The 7,687-nt window shown below is 34.9% G+C and overlaps 1 pseudogene; it reads left to right on the forward strand.

The window, feature by feature from the left end:
* The first annotated feature begins 3,083 nt into the window (after positions 1-3,083).
* LOC137734201 (eukaryotic translation initiation factor 4G-like) lies at positions 3,084-3,938 on the forward strand (annotated as a pseudogene).
* Positions 3,939-7,687: the final 3,749 nt, after the last annotated feature.

Genomic DNA, 7,687 nt, shown 5'->3' on the forward strand with positions numbered 1-7,687 from the left:
ATTAAAAAATTATTAAAAACTAAAAAAAATCATTTAATATTTTTTTAAATATTAAAATAATAAAGAAAAGTTTTTTTTTAAAAAAAAAAAAAAAAAACAACAACAACAACAACCAACATCAGTTCGTCCCTTCCCCCTCTCTCTCTTCTCCCCATCTTCATCTTCTTCCCCTTTATGCAATTGCAACCCAGAAACAAAAAAGAAGAGAAAAAAAAAAAAAAAAAAAACCAATTTGCTTTCCCTGCTCCCCACCCTTTTTTCTCCCCGCACCCACGCACCTAACCTCCCCACCTTCGCACCCCACCCTCTGCACCCAACCTCGCACCCACTACCTACAACCCAAAAAAAAAAAAAAAAAAAAAAAAAAAAACCCAGATCTCGTTGAGGTGGAATCGGGAAACCTTCGCCAGGCCGATTCCAAAGGTTGAGAACCTGGGTGCGAAGAAAATGGGGTGGGGGGGGGGGGGGGGGAGGGAATGGGTGTGGAAGGAGAGGATGAGTGCAGGGGGACGGACGAACTGGGTTTTTTTTTTTTTTTTTTTTTCCTTATCTCTTCTTCTTCTTCTTCAGGTTTGGAGGGGGGGGACAAACTGGGTTTCCCTTTGTTTTTTTTTTTTTTCCTTCTTCTTCTTCTTCCCTCTTCTTATTCCTCCTTCGGGTTGGGTTAGGGTTTTATTTTTTTTTTTTTTTTTTTTTTTTTTTTTTTTTTTTTTTTGGTCCTTCTTCTTCCTCCTCCTTTCTAGGTTGCAGGGGGTTGGGTTTATGGTGGGGGGAGGGGGGAGGGGGGATGAACTGGGTTTGGTTTGGTTTGGGTTATTATTTTTTTTTTTCTCTTCTTCTTCTTCTTCTTCTTCTTTTTTTCTGGGTTGCAGGAAGATAGGGAAGAGAGAGAGGGGGGATGGACGAAAGGAGAGGTTTTTTTAATATTTTTTTGTACTTTTTAATTATTATTTTAATATTTAAATAATTTTTTTTGTTTTTAATAATTTTTTATTAATTTTTTAATAAAATTTGGGTCCCGGATCAAGCCACGTCAGCATTTAACTAAGAAATAAATGGCCAAGCTAACGGAAGGTATAACATTGACACAAATTCGTAAGATAAGGTATGACATTGTCAATTTTAAAAGATGAGGTATGAAAGTGTCGTAACACCAATAGTTGAGGTAGTTTTTTGTACTTTACCCTAATTTTTTAATTTGATCATAATTAAACAACTGTGTGTAAGAAACTAAATAAGATGTATGTTAATCATGTTCCTATATCTTTATCCTATGACAAATAGATTAAAATTTAGAATTTTACAATTTATCATAGGGAAAAAGTGAAAGCTAAGTTCAAGTAAATTGCGGAGAATCGAGTTTTAGTGAAAAAATGGCTAGTCTATTCATAATTTTCGACTTCGTATTAAGAATAACCCATTTTACTGAAATAGGTCTCATCCATGAGTTTAGGATTATTATTTCTTTTTGTTATTATTTCTTCTTCTACATGCTTTAAACCCGATTCATAACTTTTTCTTATAATCAACCCATATCATACTAATTGTATTATGTTTTTGTACATTTTACCCTATATTATGCAGGTGAGTTTATGTTAATTTTAGTATTTTGTTGGAAGTTATTAGAAAGATTGAAAATTAAAAAAAGAATAGATGGAAAATTAAAATAAAAAAAATTAACAGTAGAGTGCAAATTGACTAATTATGAGAGTTGAGGGGACTTGAGGGGAAATTGACTAATTATGAGAGTTGAGGGGGGGAATTGGCTAAAATTAAAGTTGAGGGGGGAAATTGACCAATGGTCACAAGTTCAAGGGGGAAATTGATGAATATCTTTTTTTTTAACACTATCACAAACAGTGGCGAATCTGGGAGTTGTTCGGAGAGAGGCAAAATTTAAAAGGGTAAGATGTCCCAAACAAATTTAGACAACCAAATCCTTTTAGATAGTAAACAATGTTAATGTCGTTCATAATATATCAATACATTGCTGCCGGAGAGGTTTTATGTCATGAAAGAGTCGCATAATAGACTCATTATGAATAAAAGCAAAAACACCTCTCTTAGTGTAAACAACCATACTATTACTCAACCATTCATCTCCCATTTTGTTTCACATTGGTGTTTTCACAATATCCAAGGTTTTAAATACCACTTTTGTGAAAATACCGATAGCTTAATTTACAGATATATCGGCGAATATTTTGAGAAGCCTATGAACGATATTTAGTATATAAGCTAAGTAATATGTATCTTAGTATAGTTGGTGTCAGAATATGGGATCCATGAGCAAAGCTCAAGTGGCATGGGATGAGTGAGGTGTAGGGAGAGGTCTTTAAGTTTGAATATCTGTGTTTGAAAAGAAAATAAAAGAATGTAGGCCGTAAGACAGTGATTTCTATCTACTCTAACATTCCTCTTGGTAACCAACTCATCTGTAATTGTTAGATCTCAGTTGGAAAATTCACTTCCTATACAGTTGGCCAGTTGTTTTAGTTGCTGTTTTAGTTAAACCACATGATTGCAATTGTTTAAATGTTTATTTATTTTTATTTTTTTCACATCTATTGAAAAATATACTATAGGGTTTCTTTGCATAACTTGCGCAGATATAGAAATAAGTTTGGATAATTTTATCATTTTTCATGTATGTCTTAATTTTTTGGAGGGTTATCTGCCTTCGTAATGTTTTGCTCAATTTATTGTTGTGCATTCAAGGATATTGAGAAACCTTGGGAAGTTATTCTGCATGGAGAATTGTAGACTTTGTACAACATTTGACCTGCTACTTTGGAAACTTCAAGGTTGAGTTGAATGCAGTGAGTGTAATGACAAGTAATGTTACATCTAAATGTGTTTAGTTTAATTGTGGTCAGCCTCGTTTTCCCCTGCTTTCTTCTTACCATATTAAAACAACTCATTCTTGCCCTGATGCATCCACTTGATGTCAGAGTCAGACCTTGGTGGATGCTCGCAATCTTTGACATTAAAGATTTAAATACATATTGTTGATGTTCAGTCATTGGCTTTCCAAGAACTCGTCTTAGATTACGTTCTACATATATATGGTTTGATGTATTATACAACTCTTACTTAATTTTGTTTTCCTTTCTATTTTCAGTGCTCGAGACAAGAAAGACGTTACTTTATGCATTAAAGAGTTGAACTCACCAAGCTTCCATCCGTCGATGATATCTCTTTGGGTCACAGACTCTTTTGAGAGGAAGGACGCTGAAAGACATCGTTTGGCAAAGCTTCTAGTCAACCTTACAAAGACCCATCATGGAACTGTGAGTCAATCTCAGCTCATCAAAGGGTAAGGGAAAGTTTCCATCTGCATTTGGTTATTGAAATTGACGGTCTTCTCGGTATTGTGAGTTTTTCTATTATTTATTTTCTTCTTTTATCTGCCCAGGTTTGAAACTGTTCTGTCGACCTTAGAGGATACCGTGATTGATACCCCGAGAGCACCAGAGTTTCGTGGCCTTGTCTTTGCCAAGGTCATTTTAGAGAATGTCGTTTCCTTGAATCAGATCGGTCAATTAATACACGAAGGTGGAGAGGAGCCAGGGCATCTTCTGGAAGTCGGGCTTGCAGGCAACGTTCTTGGGAACGTCAGATTATCAAGTCAGAGAAGGGAGATAACGGTTTGAACGAGATCCGTACGTCCTCCAATTTGCGGTTGGAAGCCTTTCGTCCCCCAGATCCTTTCAAATCAAGGATTCTAGAGAAATTTATTTAGTGATTAGTGATGCTCATTACAATCGTGCTAGAAGGAATTCATGAGTAGTAGGGTTCAAAAACTCATAATTATATGCCTGCAATGAAGAACTTTTGTACCGAAACTATGATTACAATATACATAATATCGTGTATGTATTTTATTATATCCCAAAAAAATGTAACTATACTGCAAATTCATATGTATTTGTAAATTATTAAGACCTCAAAACTTTGCATTTTCTTTTTGTATTTATTTCAGTGAAGTGTATTTTTTATTTTTTTGAAATTATTGTGAATAGAGCCATTGGTTGAATGGTTCGGATGTGTATTTAGGATAGGTTATGATGAAACAAATGCTTCCTCCCATCCTTTCAATGAATATATTGTGTGTTGCGAGAGAAAAGTAACAAGTGTTGTGGTCAATTTTATCTGACAAAGGGAAGGGGGCTGGCGGCAGAGAGAGAGAGAGAGAGTGTAGAGAGAAATATGTGTTTGTAGGAATGTAGGGAATGTGTATGTTATCCCTCATACGTAGTGCCTTTATTTATAGTAATAAGGCGAAAGGAATCCTTTATCCCCAAGGAATACAAGTTGTAATAGGAAAGGATAACTAGAATCAAATCTAATCTGGGATTTACACAATCACACTTTAATAGGAAGTTTACAACACTCCCCCTTGAGTGTGTAAATACTCAAGGTAAATTCAGCATTATGTAGAAGTTGAGGAAGTCGACTCATTGACATTGATTCTAAGGAACACACTATTCTCAATAAGGTGGGAACTTACATAAGGAAGTAAGTCCCACAAAAAACCCTAAGGTTATGGCAAAAACCAGAGTAGGGACAAAATCCGTAGTATAAGGAAAAATGTGTGAGTAATGCAAAGTCAAAAGAAACGTCTACGGGGCGTCATCAGGGATATGATCAACCCAAGGTGGGTGCCTCTTTAAAGCCTAGTTAGGTAGCAAATACCCAGTGGAAAAAATGCTAGTAATCGTAGGGAAAAAGAGTACATTAAGATTAAGCAAGTATTCTTCAGGATACTCCCTTGAGTTTGACACAATTCCAAAGAGAACTAGCAATGTTACAACTCAGAAAGTTTACGCATACCAATTCCTTGAACAAGCTTCTGAAACGTCGCCTTCAACAGTGATTTGGTGAAGAGGTCGGCCAGATTGTCTTGTGAACGGTTTTGCGTGACTTCAATCTTCTTGAGTTGTTCGATGCATGCTGCATTGTCTTCATAGATTGTCGTCGGGATATCAATGGCAGGGTAAAGATCACAGGAGCTTCGAATATGGCTTACTACTGCTCTCAACCAAAAGCATTCCCGAGTTACTTCATGTAAAGCAAGAATTTCAGCATGGTTAGACGAAGTGGCAACTAAGGTCTATCTCGTTGTGTCATCCTCACTATGTTAAACATATCTAACATGTTCTTCCAATAATACATTATTAATAGGAAGAGGATGGGACTACTTGCATACATATACAATCCATTCAAGACAATCTATGGGATTGTGGTACCAAGTACGGAAACTAAAGCCTTCGGCTTTTCTTTGTCAAGTTTTGGATAGCGTGTTGCAATTATATCGGTAAACAATACATAACGAATATAAATTGATTGATTTTAAACCATTTGATCCGGGTCTTTAAATCAAATAGCACTACCCACGTTTGGTCAAATGTCCTATCCTTCATTGAAATTCAAGAGTTTTGGAGGAAACTCTTAATAGGGTATGTGAGGCTCACCATTACTATGCCCACCTCATCAAATCTAATAATGGGCTAGCATTAATAATAATGAGAGAGTACACTTACTCATTTACATCTTATGTAAGTACCCATCTTATTTGGCCTCTAGAGAATCTATGCCTCAAAGTGCTTCTCGTTGGCACTTCATTCACTTAGTTAAGTTTTATCCACCATGCTTGTTAGTGTAGGGGTTTAAGTATGACCTCAGAATGTCTTCTTATAGGTCATACTCGTTGCCTACCTTGACAACATCAAATGCGTACAATAGACTCTTGAAATGTAAATGCAGGCTTTGCACCCCCTGTAATGTAGGGTTAAAGCACGGTGCACTTGCGTACATTCGAAAAGAGCCTACTATGGGGGAAGGCCACGAAAGAATGTTCAAAACACCCTCTCACTAGTCAACTTAATATTTGATTGGTTGAGGGTTTTTGCTCTTCACATATAAGCATGCATTTTAATCACATTAAAACAATTTGGTCCTATTACAACTATAGGTCCATGTGATTGATTTAGTAGCATATGATCCTTCCACTAAGCTTGTAAAACATTTTTAAAGCAAGATTATATGGTACTACTAACATAAACTTTGTATTCTGTGATGGACTATATAGTTGCCTTTAAGGCATTAGGATGACTATTAACCTTTAACTTGATCCAACACATCCAACACAAGTTAGTGTTGGATCTCGGTCTGTTTTGAAAGTCAAGTGGTATTCCTTTTCAATTAGGTGTCTTGGTGATTTTGGGACTATTGTTTGGTTAATCAGTCTCCAAGTTTTGTTCATTTGGTCGGCTTCTGTGTATTGGTATTGTTGGCCTTTAGTCTGTTTTGAACCATGGTTAGTTGTCAAAAGAAATTCTTTAAGGGATATTTGCAGAAACCATAATCGTCCAAGTGGTGTATGTGCAAAATTCCCAGTCGAATTTTTATTCAAACAAAAAGAAGAAAAAGTTTAAGATATTTAGTAAAGATCAACCATGACATCCATGCTTTTGGTAAAGATAATAGTTGTAAAGGCCAAAGTCACATTATTGGAGACACTTTACACCACAATCGAATCTTTATTAAAACAAAGAAGAAGACAAAGTTAAGATGTTTAGTAAGATCCATCTGGAAAGACATATTCTTTCATTCTTTATAGATGTCCATTTTTCTTTTCGCATGGAAAGTCACATTACTGGAGAAACTTACATTTCAATCGAATCTTTATTAAACAAGGAAGAAAAGAAGTTAAGATATTTTGTAAAGATCGATCTTGACTTGTAAGTGAGATGTCTTAAGTTCGATTCTCACCAAAGGTGAATTTAAACCATGTTATCGCTAGCCCATTGTGAGGTTTAGCCCACCCCTTTAGTGTAAACAATATCGTTTGTTAAAAAAAAAAAAAAATTAAATAAAAAAAAATTAAATAGAAAAAAAACATAAGAGGAGTACTTTTAAAGTAAAGAAGAACTCGTGCTCTTTTACAACATTTGATCATATCAAATTACAACCAAAATCTAATCTACACATTCCCATGGTTCAAACAAATTTGAGAGATGACCTATCACCTAACTCAATTATCGTAGGCTTAGGTTCATAATCACCATTTCTTTGATTAATTAAAACTTTAACTAATTAAACTTGAATGCAACAATGTCATTTGGTCTTTGTATCCGTAGAATTGATTTAAATAGAGATAAATGAAATGAAAATCCAACTCTCATTTAAAAAGAAGACTATTTTGTTCTCATCCGAATTTGGGCCAAAATGCAATAACCTTAACTTGGGCTATAATGCAAAACACATACTTTTGGGGTTTTGTAAAAACACAAAAGTTACACTTCTTCATATAATTATAACTTTTTGAATAGAGAGTCTTGCTGGACTTGCTTATTAGGCGAGTGCTGCTGGCATTTCTCTAATAGAAAATCAGCAACATTTAAAAATTAAGGGGTATTCAATTAAGATTTTAAAAAAGTTTATAGAGTTCCACATAAATCCGGGTGTATTCTTCAATATTTTAAAGTAGTTCATAAAACTCGATGTGTATTCAATAAGGATTTGATTTTAAAGTATTTTAAAGAGTGAAGAATTTTATAATGTTTTTTAGGCATTAGGAAATTAGACCTCTCTCCCATTTTGAATGAATTCACCTAAAACTCACTTGAAGTCTATGAAACCCCATTAAACTTCAAGGATTTATACTTCTTTTTCAAATCCTTCA

This window comes from Pyrus communis, chromosome 5, assembly GCF_963583255.1.
Source record: "Pyrus communis chromosome 5, drPyrComm1.1, whole genome shotgun sequence".
NCBI lineage: Eukaryota > Viridiplantae > Streptophyta > Magnoliopsida > Rosales > Rosaceae > Pyrus > Pyrus communis.